The following is a 17,390-nucleotide window of genomic DNA, read 5'->3' on the forward strand; positions in this document are numbered from 1 at the left end:
ATACTCTGGAAGGGGGGAACATGTATGGTGAGCCAGCAGGAGGGCTGAGTCATGAAGAGGATGCTGCAGTTCCTCGAGTGAGAGGGATCTGCAGGGTAAGAGGATGATGTGAGAGACACCGCCAGGGGAGGCTGCGGCTCCTGGCTGGAGCTACTCCCCAGAGCCACCAGCAAGAGGCACCGCCAGCAGTGAGTTCACATTGTGACACTGCCCCAGACCATTATCCTCAGAGCCTATCTCCAGTGGCAGCTGCATAGCCCCATTGCCCTCAGTACCGGTGTCACAGAGGGCTGACTCTGAAGGCAGCGGAGTTCCATGTGTCTCATGGAAGGCCTGATTGGGCCTGCAGAGGTTTTATTACTGGAGTTGATGTATGAGAAGGAAAGAGTCCAGCTTGACTCCCAGAGCAAGTTCACAGGACTAGCAGTTAAAAACCCCTGTTTGCCTTGGAAATGGAGCAGACTTAATCTGGAGTCACAGAGCCACAAATATGAGACACACTGCCCTGTTCACAATGACGTGCCAGGACAGACCCCTGTTTTAAAGTCAAATGTTGCCTGTGAAATTAAGTTGCCTCCCATGCTGAGGAATCTGGGCATGTCTACTTGAGAACGCACTTGCGCCCACAGCAATGGCTTGCCCCATTACCTGCTTCTGGCAGGTAATGTGCCTTGCAAGTGCTCATTGCCTGGATTGACTCCACGAGCTGTGACTAACATTCACCAGCCAAGCGTTTCCTCCATGCCACATGCTACTGTGTATAAAGGTGGCACACAATGAATTGAGTGAAACGCCTGATACTGGAGACTGACCCATTTATTATTATAACAAAAAGATAGATCAGAACAAGTGGATAATACATGGCAATACTAATACCTAATTCCCTATCATGTAGCTCTCAAAGCACTTTACAAAGGAGGTCAGTTTCATCCCTATTTTACAGATGGGGAAACTGAGGTACAGGGCAGGGCTGTGACTTGCCCAAGGTCATGTCATATATATCTCTATAAAATGAGTGCTATTTGTATAATAACTTTTGTCCAAAGATCCCAAATTCTCTGTAGACTAATTCACAAACTATTGCATACATATATGTAGAAAGAAAAGGAGTACTTGTGGCACCTTAGAGACTAACCAATTTATCTGAGCATAAGCTTTCATGAGCTACAGCTCACTTCATCGGATGCATACTGTGGAAAGTGTAGAAGCTCTTTTTATGTACACACAAAGCATGAAAAAATACCTCCTCCCACCCCACTCTCCTGCTGGTAATAGCTTATCTAAAGTGAAAAGAAAAGGAGTACTTGTGGCACCTTAGAGACTAACCAATTTATTTGAGCATAAGCTTTTGTGAGCTACAGCTCACTTCATCGGATGCTGTAGCTCACGAAAGCTCATGCTCAAATAAATTGGTTAGTCTCTAAGGTGCCACAAGTACTCCTTTTCTTTTTGCGAATACAGACTAACACGGCTGTTACTCTGAAACTTATCTAAAGTGATCACTCTCCTTACAATGTGTATGATAATCAAGTTGGGCCATTTCCAGCACAAATCCAGGTTTTCTCATCTCCCCCCCCCCCCCCCCGCACACATACAAACCCACTCTCCTGCTATTACCAGCAGGAGAGTGGGTTTGTGGGGGGGGGGGTGAGAAAACCTGGATTTGTGCTGGAAATGGCCCACCTTGATTATCATACACATTGTAAGGAGAGTGATCACTTTAGATAAGCTATTACCAGCAGGAGAGTGGGGTGGGAGGAGGTATTTTTTCATGTTTTGTGTGTACATAAAATGATCTTCTACACTTTCCACAGTATGCATCCGATGAAGTGAGCTGTAGCTCACAAAAGCTTATGCTCAAATAAATTGGTTAGTCTCTACGGTGCCACAAGTACTCCTTTTCTTTTTGCGAATACAGACTAACACGGCTGTTACTCTGAAACCTGTCATTATGCAAGGCACTGCATTTAGCTGTATGGAGTGGAAATCTATCAACTGCATGAAAAAACTTGTACAGATACAGACAGACATCATCTTCCTTTCCAAATGCAAACAGATGGACATCGTACCAAAAGGACTGAAGGTAAAAAATCCATTACAATCTACATACCACACTGACTATGCTGACAGCTTGTGCCACACGCTCTCAAAGAAACTGCGGAATCACCTGATCAACATCCTCTACAGCAAACAGGGAAAGATTAAGAATGAGCTCTCAAAAATGGATTCTCTCATAAAAAACCAACCTTCCACAGAAACTTCCTCGTGGCTGGACTTTAGTAAAACTAGACAAGCCATTTACAACACACACTTTGCTTCTCTACAAAAGAAAAAGGACACTAAACTTTCTAAACTACTACATGCCACAAGGGGCCACAGCAATGGTTCCCTCAACCCACCCAGCAATATTGTTAACCTATCCAACTATACTCTCAGCCCAGCAGAAGCAGCTGTTCTATCTTGGGGCCTCTCCTTCTGCCCCTCCACCCCCACGAACATGGTACAGTTCTGTGGTGACCTAGAATCCTATTTTCGACGTCTCCGACTCAAGGAATATTTCCAACATACCTCTGAACAACATACTAATCCACAGAGACCTCCCTACCAACACTACAAAAAGAAGGATTCTAGGTGGACTCCTCCTGAAGGTCGAGACAGCAGACTGGACTTCTACATAGAGTGCTTCCACCGACGTGCACGGGCTGAAATTGTGGAAAAGCAGCATCACTTGCCCCATAACCTCAGCCGTGCAGAACACAGTGCCATCCACAGCCTCAGAAACAACTCTGACATCATAATCAAAAAGGCTGACAAAGGAGGTGATGTTGTTATCATGAATAGGTTGGAATATGAACAAGAGGCTGCTCGGTAGCTCTCCAACACCACTTTCTACAAGCCATTACCCTCTGATCCCACTGAGAGTTACCAAAAGCAACTACAGCATTTGCTCAAGAAACTCCCTGAAAAAGCACAAGATCAAATCCGCACAGACACACCCCTGGAACCTCGACCTGGGATATTCTATCTACTACCCAAGATCCATAAACCTGGAAATCCTGGGCGCCCCATCATCTCAGGCATTGGCACCCTGACAGCAGGATTGTCTGGCTATGTAGACTCCCTCCTCAGGCCCTACGCTACCAGCACTCCCAGCTACCTTCGAGACACCACTGACTTCCTGAGGAAACTACAATCCATCTGTGATCTTCCTGATAACACCATCCTGGCCACTATGGATGTAGAAGCCCTCTACACCAACATTCCACACAAAGATGGACTACAAGCCGTCAAGAACACTATCCCCGATAATGTCACGGCTAACCTGGTGGCTGAACTTTGTGACTTTGTCCTTACCCATAACTATTTTACATTTGGGGACAATGTATACCTTCAGATCAGCGGCACTGCTATGGGTACCTGCATGGCCCCACAGTATGCCAACGTTTTTATGGCTGACTTAGAACAACGCTTCCTCAGCTCTCGTCCCCTAACGCCCCTACTCTACTTGCACTATATTGATGACATCTTCATCATCTGGACCCATGGAAAAGAAGCCCTTGAGGAAATCCACCATGATTTCAACAATTTCCATCCCATCATCAACCTCAGCCTGGTCCAGTCCACACAAGAGATCCACTTCCTGGACACTACAGTGCTAATAAACGATGGTCACATAAACACCACCCTATACCGGAAACCTACTGACCGCTATTCCTACCTACATGCCTCCAGCTTTCACCCTGACCACACCACACGATCCATCATTTACAGCCAAGCTCTGCGATACAATCCATTTGCTCCAACCCCTCAGACAGAGACAAACACCTACAAGATCTCTATCAAGCATTCTTACAACTACAATACCCACCTGCGGAAGTGAAGAAACAGACTGATAGAGCCAGAAGAGTTCCCAGAAGTCACCTACTACAGGACAGGCCTAACAAAGAAAATAACAGAACGCCACTAGCCATCACCTTCAGCCCCCAACTAAAACCCCTCCAACGCATTATTAAGGATCTACAACCTATCCTAAAGGATGACCCAACACTCTCACAAATCTTGGGAGACAGGCCAGTCCTTGCCTACAGACAGCCCCCCAACCTGAAGCAAATACTCACCAGCAACCACATACCACACAACAGAACCACTAACCCAGGAACCTATCCTTGCAACAAAGTCCGTTGCCAACTGTGCTCACATATTTTTCAGGGGACACCATCACAGGGCCTAATAACATCAACCACACTATCAGAGGCTCATTCACCTGCACATCCACCAATGTGATATATGCCATAATGTGCCAGCAATGCCCCTCTGCCATTTACATTGGTCAAACTGGACAGTCTCTACGTAAAAGAATAAATGGACACAAATCTGATGTCAAGAATTATAACATTCATAAACCAGCCGGAGAACACTTCAATCTCTCTGGTCACGCAATTACAGACATGAAGGTCGCTATCTTAAAACAAAAAAACTTCAAATCCAGACTCCAGCGAGAAACTGCTGAATTGGAATTCATTTGCAAATTGGATACAATTAACTTAGGCTTGAATAGACACTGGGAGTGGCTAAGTCATTATGCAAGGTAACCTATTTCCCCTTGTTTTTTCCTATCCCCTCCACCCCCCCCAGACGTTCTTGTTAAACCCTGGATTTGTGCTGGAAATGGCCCACCTTGATTATCATACACATTGTAAGGAGAGTGGTCACTTTAGATAAGCTATTACCAGCAGGAGAGTGGGGTGGGAGAAGGTATTTTTTCATGCTTTGTGTGTATATAAAAAGATCTTCTACACTTTCCACAGTATGCATCCGATGAAGTGAGCTGTAGCTCACGAAAGCTTATGCTCAAATAAATTGGTTAGTCTCTAAGGTGCCACCAGTACTCTTTTTCTTTTTGCGAATACAGACTAACACGGCTGTTACTCTGAAACCTACATATATGTAGAAATCATTTCGCCCACCACTGAAATGCAGTCACCTCTGAGATTGAGCACAGCAGCTGTTTAACAGTGCACCATAATGCTATAAAACAGTTTAGGACACGAAGTGAAGATGAATCCTGTATCTTATTGAAGCTGCAGAGGGATTTTAGGCACTGAAGACACAATGCAATTACTCGAGCTGGTTGGAAAATGTGCAGGGAGGGAGGTTTCCACAGAAAGTTTTGACTTTTCATTGAAAACCCAAACATTTTCAGACAAAACAAAACAAAAATCTCTGAAAATTGTAACAAATTCAATTTTTGGCCAAAAATATTGGAGTTTTGGTTTTCTGATGAAAAACTGAAAATCATTTTTAGAGAGACAGGAAATTGAAAACCCAGTTTTCCATGGGAAAAAAATTGGGATGGAAAATTTTTGACCAGCCTTAACAATTACCCAATTTCGGTCAGTTTCATTCTGTTTTGTCTGTTTTCTGCTCAACTCCTCTTCCATTCTAACCCTGCATGCCAGGGCAGCATAATCTCCACGCTAGAGATTGCATGCCACTGCCAGTCATTCTCTCTCTTTGCCCTGGACAATACATCCAGGTCCTGTCATGCTGTTCTCCCTTCTTCTATTCACTTCTGTTTCAGCCACAGACTGTCAGATTGTACCAGTCTTAGTCATATTGAATAGTACCTTGTGCCAGTGGTTCTCAACCAGGGATCCGGGGCCCCCTGGGGGGCCGCAAGCAGGTTTCAGGGGGTCTGCCAAGTAGGGCGTATTAGACTTGCTGGGGCCCAGGGCAGAAAGCCAAAGCCCCACTGCAGGGGGCTGAAGCCTGGGGCTCTGAGCCCCACAACTTGAGGCTGAAGTCTAAGAAATGTAGCTTTGCGGGGCGGCCCTGTGGCATGCAGCCTTGGGCAGTTGCTCTGCTTGCTAGCTCCTAATGCTGGCCCTGGCTTTTATATGCAGAAAAACAATTGTGACACAGGTGGGCTGTGGAGTTTTTATAGGGGGGGGGTGGCTCAGAAAGAAAAAGGTTGAGAACCCCCGCCTTATGCCACAAGTAGGAAGCAAGTTACTATTGATGGTGAGGAAGGCTGGCAGAGAAAACAAGGGTTGATTGCACTCTAGAGACACAGAAAGAGAACAGGCAGGCGTTTTGCAAGCTACCCCCGCCCATCCTCTTCAGTTCTGATCAGCAGCACCTCTGCATTCTCAGGCACTTTTGCCATCTATCCTGTTTACTATGGGATCCCCCTGATGTTGTTGTGTCTTGCAAGCCCACCCTACAGAGCATCAATACCCTTAATCCCCAGTAAAATCCCATTGTGTTGTGACGTTTTGATGCATCATGGCGACATCACACTGTTGTGGGCCAACACATGTTGTAAATGTAAACGTCAGGCCATCATGTCCCACTAGCTTCTTCCCAAAGGAGGCAAACGTCCCATGGTGGCATCCTACATTCCCCAGCCTGTGGGTTTTGGAGAATCCTCCTCCTTCCAAGACCACCCACCACGATTCCTCCAAATCCTGTGATGTCTTTTGCTCTTTATACAACAAATGTATTGTGAAGCTTTCCACAGGCACAGGGGGTCCAAAATGGTGTTTATTGAATATACACAACATGCAAGGCCTCGCTACAGATACACACAGGTGCTCTGGTTAGGCATCTGATGGGTTCTTAAACATAAAGACAGTGGCTCTGTCCACACTGCAGCTAGAGGTGTAACTTCCAGTGTGGCTAGACATACCTGAGCTAGCTTTCATCAAGTTTGCATGCTAAAAATAGCACTGTTGCTGCAGTGGCACAGCCGGAGGGACAGGTTAGCCTCCCCGAGGTCATACCTAGGCAGTTGGGCAGGATTGCACTTGGGTGGCTAGTGTGAGCCATTGCCAAAGGCCATCATGGCTACACTGTTATTTTTAGCATGCTAGCTCGATCGAAGCTAATGCTTGATCTGGAAATTACCCCTCCAGCTGCAATGTAGATGTATCCAGTGAGTGCCACTAGAAAGCTCTCAAACAATTTAAAGAGACACCACCCACTTCCTGTCTCTTACACCTGGGTACATCAAGGATAAATAGAGAACAATTACCAGAGAAGGAAGCATATTCAGCAGCTCCCCCTTGGAATCTCGCACCCAGAGCTGTGCACACAAGTGACTTCAGTCATACAAGTCATACATCATACATGAGCTGGTGCTGGTAGAACCATGGAGGATAATAAACCCCATGAACAGGGAAGTGCTTTAGAATCAGAATCTTTGCCCTTCTCCTGTCCTTTCCACCCAAGGATCTCACAGCTCCGCACAAGGGTGGGACGTTCACGCTGTCAGCTCAGGACTGAGGCATGCAGAGGTGAAGCAACTAGCCCAAGGTCACAGGCAGGATCCAGAACAGAGCCCTCAGGGTCCTACCCCGCGCGTTGCTCTAAGCACCCGAAAAACTGGGAATAATACCATCGCCCCAAGGCAATCAAAACCAAGGGGAAGGAGCAGGTTGGCTCCTGCAGAGCCGCCAATGTTCCAGTTCAAAAGGTGAAAGTGTTTACCTTTGTGTTTAAATAATTGGATGGGAGTTGAACTACTTGGAAGACTTATCCCAGCTGTGATCTGACCCCCAGGATTCCAGGCTCGCTCCAGTGCAGGCCACATTACACGGCTATTTGGTCAACCTAAAGGCATCTGATAGCCGGCCATTACTCCTCTTTTATGGCCAGCCTGCCTGATAGGCATCTAGGTTGGTCACGGGTGGCTGAAGCGCTGGGTCCTCCATTTTCATTTTCCCACACCGCTGCCAAGCAGAATGGCTGAGAATCACCAAAGCCCACATACAGGGCACAGCAAATGGGGCCAAATTCCCCCCCAGCGTAAGCCCACAGAGGTCACAGAGTTCCATCCTAGAGGAACCTGCCCCAAGTGTTGGAGGTAACACAGGGTCATAGTAGAGACTAGGTGCCTGAATGCTTTGCCCAAAGCTGGGAGCCCATGTTCAGCAGCGCTTCACAGGTTTTATGGCTTTCTAACCGAAGGAGGGCAAAACACCTTCCATTCCACAGGGACACTAGTACTTTAACACTGTATTTCTTGGCCCCTTGTAAGGATTGGAGGGGGCTTGGATTCAAGCTTAATAAGCCTGCTGATCAGAAATATTTCTTTTTTAGCTGGGATGTATGGTGGGAGGAGCATAAACACTGATAAACCCTACATTTTACAGAATATTTTCCAACAGTAGCCCTCAAGGCGCTTTACAAGGGAGGTCAGCATCATTAGCCCCATTTTACATACAAGGAAACTGAGGCACATGGCAGCAACCTGACTTGTTCAAGGTCATTCAGCAGCTGATTCAGGACTAGAATCCCAGCCTCCTGAGTCCCAGTACGATGCTCTATCCACTTGGTCATACTGCCTCCCTATAGGCGGGTTTGTCGGTACCTTACATGATCCATTTTTATTCAGCTGTGTGGCCATATGTGTGTGTGGAACTAACCCAGGAATAGGAAAGCCCCCAACATCCTCTTTCCTTGTGCTTTTTTCTCATATGTCCACAACTCCAAAATCCCCTTCCCCCACCGGTGTTACATGAGATGCAACTAAAAAGCAGTATCTATATATATGTGCGTGTATGCAGCTAGCACATATTACACACCAAATAACACTACCTTACAAGAATGTTGTGTAGTTTGCAAAATTGGGCACCAAAAAAGTAGGAAATGTGAGATTTATGCACAACCTTAACTCTGCCCCTTTGTGTGCCCATTCTGTGTACTCATAGACTCTAAGGTCAGATGGGACCATCATGATCATCTAGTCTGACCTCCTGCCCATCGCAGACCACAAAACCTCACCTACCCACTTCTATAATAGACCTCTAACCTCCGGGTGAGTTACTGAAGGCCTCAAATCATGGTTTAAAGACTTCAAGTTACAGAGAATCCCCCATTTACACTAGTTTAAACCTGCAAGTGACCCGGGCCCCACGCTGCAAAGGAAGGTGAAAAAAACCCCAGGGTCTCTGCCAATCTGCCCTGGGGGGAAATTCCATCTCATCCCCAAATATTGCAATCAGTTAGACCCTGAGTAAGTGGGCAAGACCCACTAGGCAGATACTACACAGAATTCTTTTCCAGGTAACTCAGAGCCCTCCCCATCTAGTGTCCCATCTAGATATTTGCTGCTATTTGTCCTCCTTCCAGGCATATGCCATCTCTCCAGGCTCAGCTCACATCAGGTTGGTCCCACCCATGTGCAGGGTCTCTGAGGCCTGCAGTTGGTTGCCCAGTTAGTCAATGAGGCTCCTGATCTGACTCTGGCTTCCAAAGGCAGTTTGTGCCTCTCCAGCACAGAGGAGGTAGGCCGTCTCCTTTTCAGTCCCCACACCGTTTTAATTGTTCTCTGGGCTGCCAACCACTGAACCACTCTGGGAGCTGGAGAGGCATAGAAAGGTGTATTTGTGAGGCTTTCTGGAGAGAGAGGAAGAGGGAAGCAAACCATGGAGTGAAATGCCTTGAGGGGCATGAAGATGTGTTAAGTGGATGGCAGGAGAGAGATCACTTGATCATTACCTGTTAGGTTCACTCCCTCTGGGCACCTGGCATTGGCTACTGTTGGTAGACAGAATACTGGGCTGGATGGACCTTTGGTCTTATCCAGTATGGCCATTCTTATGTTCTTATGTTCTAAGTAACCATTCCAGAGGAAGAAGAGATGTGACATGAAATAGAGATTAAGAGTTGTCTCCAGGGCATGTGCAGAGACAAGCTGGGAGCCCTGGTGTAGACCCAGCTAAGTCAACAGCAGACCCTGCCCAATCAGGGATATTTCATAAATGAGGCAGGGGTCCTGGGAGAAAATTAGCCTGTGGTCATGTCATTGAAGACTGGATCATAATGAACACACAATATGAGAGCAAAATATGTCCCTGTGACTCTCATATAGACCCCTTTTCTCTCTCTGCCTTAATGGAGCCATAGGCCTTTGACGTGCAATCCTCAGCCAGTGATAAAGTCAGAAAGCGTAGGAGCGGGGAAACTCCCCTTGTTTCCTCCACTGTTTGTGGATGAAAAGCCAGTGGGTTTGATGTGGAAAATAGCTGGTGAAATATCCTCCTGCTCTGGGAGATGTGAAATCAAGATTTCAAAGGGCACTGTCAGGTTAAGCCAAAAAATCACCTTCAACACTTTCCAGTAGCTAGAAACCAGAAGCAAACCCCCTCTGTATGCAAACTAGCCACCCAGACAGAAGTTTAAAAACCTGTACTTTGTTGCTGACAGATCAAAATACATTTGCCTCTATTTTGTTAGGGCCCACCATAAATCAAACTGTGTGCTCCCCCTCCTGGCCTTCAACCAGCACTGTCCCAGCGTTGCCAGGAAGGCTGGTAATCAGAGTAGCAGAAGTGTTACAAATCCCCCTCTGTGCCAACCCACAGAGAATAGAAGTTCTTTCAGCCATGTCTTATGTGATGGGCGCCATCTTGGCTGATACATCAGGGACTGAACAGAAACCTTTGGAGCTAAAAGCACGAGCTGCATCAGCTTGAGCCAAAGAGCCACTCCTCTGTAATGGTGGGCTGTAACAACTCATATCCCCACTGGGTCAGCCCGGGGACAGGGGGCGCAGGCCGTATAATACACACTCCCTACTGAAGTAGATAGACAAGAACCACAATAGTTTTTGCTCCACTAGTAACACTATAGGAAAAAGGCGACATATGCCAAATGGCCAAAGTCAGAAATGATGGAAAGTAAAAGCCTCGGAGGAAGTGAAAAGCAATGGAGAGTTAACCCTTTGATCGCTGGCCACCATTCAAGTGGATGATACTGAAGCTGGCTGTTTTGCAGGCTGAGGAGATGGCTTGGCTGGGGGCTCTAGTCTACCCATGAGCAAAGGAGCTGAGCAGCAACACAGGAAGAATCTTCTGTGTGGAGGTGAGCCTGCCCCAGCCTGCCCACCCGCTGCTGGAAAACCTCCCATTCCTATGACATTAGCTCAGCATTGCCAACTTTCGTGATCTTATCACGGGTCTTGTGAGGTTTGGGTTTTACTTACAGCCCTAGTTCCTGTAGCCAGGTGACTATGTGAGAATCTCAACTTTTATTTCCAACAAAAACATTTCTAGCTCTCATGATTATAGAGAAAAGATGGAAACCATGGCCCGAGTGTGATCAAAAGGATGCAGAAACCCAACAGCTGAGGAAAAGAACCCCAAAGTTATATATTGTTTTAATAATCTCACCATTTTTAAGACAGTCTCTTGAATTTTGAACGTTTGGCATTGGTGATGCTCTTGCACTGCCCACCTCATGCTACCTGTTCGCAACCCAAGGAGACAGCAGCGAGGTTGATCACATAGGAACTGCTGTCCAAGGGCTCGGGGGTGGAGTGGAGGACACTGGTGAGGCGATGGGTGGCATTGCAGACAGAGCTGGGTGAGAGCACACATCAGGGAGAGAGGGAGAGGGCCCAGCAGTGGGGAGATGGGAGCCATGTTGGGGCAATTTCCCAGGAGACCTGGCAGCTGAGAGCTTTGGGACAGATTGGGAGGGACCATCAGTTGGGGAAGAAGGATCCCAGATGGGCATTTTCCAGGAGTGTCAAAGGAACACAAGCATAGACTGTGCCCATCAGGGAAGGGCTCCTTGTGCCCCCCTTGTGTACCCCCACAGGTGAAGCCAGGATATGACCTGGCCTCAGGAAATCTATGGTAGAACCAGGAAGACAATGCATGTCCCCCGACTCCAAACCTTGAGCCTTAGCCTCCAGCACCCCTTGAAATGCCCTCCCCCTTTGGAATCAAAGGGTTCACATGCTCTCTCCAGTTCAGTAACTGGGGAGAAGACACAGAATCCCCAAAGAGGCAATGTCTCACCCAGGCACAGCATTAGGCAGAGGAAAAAGCTCTCTGAGTCCGGCAAGAACAACTTTGCCATGATGAAAGCTGCCAGTGAACTTCTATTCCTTTGATCTTCTTTCCTACATGACTAAACTCTAGGGCCCCTGGAGGGAACGTTTCCCAGGGCCCGTTCTCATGCATTTACCATCATTCGTTTTCTCTTCTCTCTCCTCTGTAAAAAAACAATCAACACTTTTTCAGGACTGGGTTCTGACTCTCTTCTCTGGGGAAAGAACTTGCTGGCTGGTGTAGAAATCTCTCTGCTAAAGAAGGCAAAGAAGGGATGATGGGCCATGGGCACAGGCTGTGTCTAGGCCAATGGCATGCAGAAGGCTGCAGTCTTCCAGAGCAGTGGTTCTCAACTTTTGGGGGCTCAGGACCCAGTTGTAAATGTTTTTGACTTCCTGCAATCCAGTAAGTAGTCTGGGGATGGAGGTCCTGGGGCACTTTTGGTCAGATCTTGCCCCCAGAGGTTTGGGTCCTGCCCAGCACTCACCCCACAGTAGTGGATCCCGTGCTGTGGGGCTGGCTGGGCTTGGCTCTCCGCTCTGGGTGCTGCAACCTCTGGGGCTGCAGCACCACTCAGGTTTGGCCATGGCCCCCTGTCTGGACCAAAGTTGTGTGAGTGGAGTTGTGACCTGGCTCATGGGGTTGCAGCGCCACTTACTCAGATTTGGCCTACCTGGACTCCCGTCATCATGATGGCTGGGCCAGACCTGAGTGGTGCTGGGACCCCAGAGGTTGCAGTGCCTGGAGCAGGGAGCAATCCCAGCCAGCCCCATGGGACAGGAGCAACAGGAGCTGCCACATGACCCTTTGAAACATTCTGGTGTCCCAATTTTGGGTCCCATCCCCCGGGTTGAGAAACCCTGTTCCAGAGGAGCAGTGTCATGAAGGGCTAAATGACCTAGGGGCTCAAGGCACCACTGCACATTCCATGATGACAGACCAGGGCCTCTTTCTTTGGAGTCTCAATTCACCGTGACTTCATCTCCTGGGTTGTATCATGGGCTCCTCCCCCTCAATCCCATCCTGAGTCGTAACTACCATTCAGCTCAGATTTTCTAGGTTGCTGTTGGAATGTTCCTGTTTGCAGCATGCTCACTGGATCACAGTCACTTCGATCATGCTGGGGTATCACCTCTCAGCAGGATGACATCTTGACATGACAGTGTGATATCTGGATGTCACATTAGTGGCTGCACTGTGACAAGACAACACAACATTGCAATGTCACAACCAGAGCTGTGTGAATAACCAATTTTTTATTTCACTGGCAATTCTGAAAAACAGAAAAAAATTGTTTTGGGTGAACCTGAAAATGAAATTTTTCAGAATTTTCCGCCAGTTCTAAAGTCAAAACCAAATTCATCTGAGGTCAGCTGAAGCCTTTTATGTGGATTTCAACCATTTTCCAAATATCCTCATTGAAAAAAATTATAAAATTAAAGGATTTGAAAACAAAAAGTTGTTTCAAATCAAAGTTTTGATTTTTTTCTGTTTATTTTTCTGTCTTTTTTTCCAACTGAAGCAATTCAGTGAAACAGGCATGAATTCATGAAATGTCTTGATGTTACCGAATCTGCATTTTATGAGAAAAGAAAAGAAAAGAAAAGAAAAGAAAAGAAAAGAAAAGAAAAGAAAAGAAAAGAAAAGGTTCAGTCGAAAAATGTTGTCTGGCTCCAGTCACAACATTGTGATGTGTGATTTGGATTTACAGAAGGCAACAGCCCTAATCCACATGCTTGGTTAAGCACAAATAACACAAACACATAGGTACGCTGATAGGATTAGTGTATAATTTCTATTACACAGCAACATCACCCCTTGATAGCTAATAGAAAATCAGACACAACTCCTGCAATTGACGTTTGTAACATATCCCTGCCATATATCTTTCCAACCCCCCTGTTGTTCTGATTGACGTTTTCCTTTCACCTGCTCTCAGATGTCTCTGAGTGGATAATCTTCCTGGATAGTCCCCACAGCTAGAAACATCCCAGCTTTGGAGTTGAAGCAAAGGATTGTTAGAGAAGTAGGGAGGGTTAACGACTTGAAAGAAACTGTTTGCAAAGTGAGTAAGAGTGAAAGCAAAGTAAGCTTTGAAATGACTGAGCTAAAGAGCTCATGTCTTCTGCCTTCTGATGTGCACAGATGCCACAGTGAGGAACATCGTGGAGAGTGTTCTGCAGGATTCTGTCAAGAAGCGAATTGCCAGGACCCCCTCCAATCAAGATATCGCCACCAACCTGAGCAGCTTGCTGAAAGGTGAATTTGGAAGAGACGGGGGAGACTTTGCTTCACTCTGGACTCGTGCCGGCAATGGAATCATGGAAGTCAACGAATGGCTACGCAGGTGGTGTCGGAGAGAAGGCTTTGGATTCTTTGACCATGGTATGGTGTTCCAAGAAGGAGGAGTGCTAGGCAGAGACGGGCTCCACTTAACGAAGAGAGGGAAGAGCATTTTTGCAAGCAAGCTGGCTAACCTAGTGAGGAGGGCTTTAAACTAGGTTCACCGGGGAAAGGAGACCAAAGCCCTGAGGTAAATGGGGAAGTGTGATACCGGGAGAAAGCACGAGCAGAGCACGCGAGAGGGGAGAGCTCCTGCCTCATACTGAGAAAGAGGGGCGATCAGCAGGTTATCTCAAGTGCCTATATACAAATGCAAGAAGCCTGGGAAACAAGCAGGGAGAACTGGAAGCCCTGGCACAGTCAAAGAATTATGATGTGATTGGAATAACAGAGCCTTGGTGGGATAACTCACATGACTGGAGTACTGTCATGGATGAATATAAACTGTTCAGGAAGGACAGGCAGGGCAGAAAAGGTGGGGGAGTTGCATTGTATGTAAGGGAGCAGTATGACTGCTGAGAGCTCAAGTATGAAACTGCAGAAAAACCTGAGTGTCTCTGGATTAAGTTTAGAAGTGTGAGCAACAAGGGTGATGTCGTGGTGGGAGTCTGCTATAGACCACCGGACCAGGGGGATGAGGTGGACAAGGCTTTCTTTCGGCAACTCACGGAAGTTACTAGATCGCAGGCTTTGGTTCTCATGGGAAGACTTCAATCACCCTGATATCTGCTGGGAGAGCAATACGGTGGTGCACAGACAATCCAGGAAGTTTTTGGAAAGTGTAGGGGACAATTTCCTGGTGCACGTGCTGGAGGAACCAACTGGAGGAACCTGGGAGGCAGTGACCATGAGATGGTCGAGTTCAGGATCCTGACACAGGGAAGAAAGGAGAGCAGCAGAATACGGACCCTGGACTTCAGAAAAGCAAACTTTGACTCCCTCAGGGAACTGATGGGCAGGATCCCCTGGGAGAATAACATGAGGGGGAAAGGAGTCCAGGAGAGCTGGCTGTATTTTAAAGAATCCTTATTGAGGTTACAGGGACAAACCATCCCGATATGTAGAAAGAATAGTAAATATGGCAGGCGACCAGCTTGGCTTAACAGCGAAATCCTTGCTGATCTTAAACACAAAAAAGAAGCTTACAAGAAGTAGAGGATTGGACAAATGACCAGAGAAGAGTATTAAAATATTGCTCGGGCATGCAGGAGTGAAATCAGGAAGGCCAAATCACACCTGGAGGTGCAGCTAGCAAGATATGTTAAGAGTAACAAGAAGGGTTTCTTCAGGTATGTTAGCAACAAGAAGAAAGTCAAGGAAAGTTTGGGCCCCTTACTGAATGAGGGAGGCAACCTAGTGACAGAGGATGTACTAAGGTACTCAATGCTTTTTTTGCCTCTGTCTTCACGAACAAAGTCAGCTCCCAGACTGCTGTACTGTGCAGCACAGCATGGGGAGGAGGTGACCAACCCTCTGTGGAGAAAGAAGTGGTTCAGGACTATTTAGAAAAGCTGGATGAGCACAAGTCCATGGAGCTGGATGCGCTGCATCTGAGAGTGCTAAAGGAGTTGGCAGATGTGATTGCAGAGCCATTGGACATTATCTTTCAAAACTCATGGCGATCAGGGGAAGTCCCGGACGACTGGAAAAAGGCTAATGTAGTGCCCATCTTTAAAAAAGGGAAGAAGGAGGATCCTGGCCAGTCAGCCTCATCTCAGTCCCTGGAAAAATCATGGAGCAGGTCCTCAAGGAATCAATTCTGAAGCACTTAGAGGAGAGGAAAGTGATCAGGATTAGTCAGCATGGATTCACCAAGGGCAAGTCATGCCTGATGAATCTAATCGCCTTCTATGACGAGATAACTGGCTCTGTGGATGAGGGGAAAGCAGTGGACGTGTTGTTCCTTGATTTTAGCAAAGCTTTTGACACGGTCTCCCACAATATTCTTGCCAGCAAGTTAAAGAAGCATGGGTTGGATGAATGGACTATAAGGTGGATAGAAAGCTGGCTAGATTGTTGGGCTCAAAGGGTAGTGATCAATGGCTCCATGTCTAGTTGGCAGCTGGTATCAAGTGGAGTGCCCCAAGGTTCGGCCCTCAGGACGGTTTTGTTCAATATCTTCATAAATGATCTGGAGGATGGTGTGGATTGCACCCTCAGCAAGTTTGCAGATGACACTAAACTGGGAGGAGAGGTAGATACGCTGGAGGGTAGGGATAGGATACAGAGGGCCCTAGACAAATTAGAGGATTGGGCCAAAAGAAATCTGATGAGGTTCAACAAGGACAAGTGCAGAGTCCTGCACTTAGGACAGAGGAATCCCATGCACCGCTACAGACTAGAGACTGAATAGCTAGGCAGCAGTTCTGCAGAAAAGGACCTAGGGGTTACAGTGGACGAGAAGCTAGATATGAGTCAACAGTGTGCCCTTGTTGCCAAGAAGGCCAATGGCATTTTGGGATGTATAAGTAGGGGCATTGCCAGCAGATCGGGGGATGTGATCGTTCCCCTCTATTCGACATTGGTGAGGCCTCATCTGGAGTACTGTGTCCAGTTTTGGGCCCCACACTACAAGAAGGATGTGGAAAAATTGCAAAACGTCCAGCGGAGGGCAACAAAAATGATTAGGGGACTGGAACACATGACTTATGAGGAGAGGGAACTGGGATTGTTTAGTCTGCGGAAGAGAAGAATGAGGGGGGATTTGATAGCTGCTTTCAACTACCTGAAAGGGGGTTCCAAAGAGGATGGATCTAGACTGTTCTCAGTGGTAGCAGATGACAGAACAAGGAGTAATGGTCTCAAGTTGCAGTGGGGGAGGTTTAGGTTGGATATTAGGAAAAACTTTTTCACTAGGAGGGTGGTGAAACACTGGAATGTGTTACCTATGGAGGTGGTGGAATCTCCTTCCTTAGAAGTTTTTAAGGTCAGGCTTGACAAAGCCCTGGCTGGGATGATTTAGTTGGGGATTGGTCCTGCTTTGAGCAGGGGGTTGGACTAGATGACCTCCTGAGGTCCCTTCCAACCCTGATATTCTATGATTCTATGATTCTATGATAGTGCTATGCAATGACTGGAGAAATGTATTGGCTGCCACTGGACATGGTGTGAGGAATGCCAGGAGCTGGGAGTCCTGGTGACACAGGTGAAGAATACAGATCACACTATCATCACTCCGAGAGCTAGAACCATGCTGGAGAGGACCCT

This window comes from Caretta caretta, chromosome 10, assembly GCF_965140235.1.
Source record: "Caretta caretta isolate rCarCar2 chromosome 10, rCarCar1.hap1, whole genome shotgun sequence".
Classification (NCBI taxonomy): domain Eukaryota; kingdom Metazoa; phylum Chordata; order Testudines; family Cheloniidae; genus Caretta; species Caretta caretta.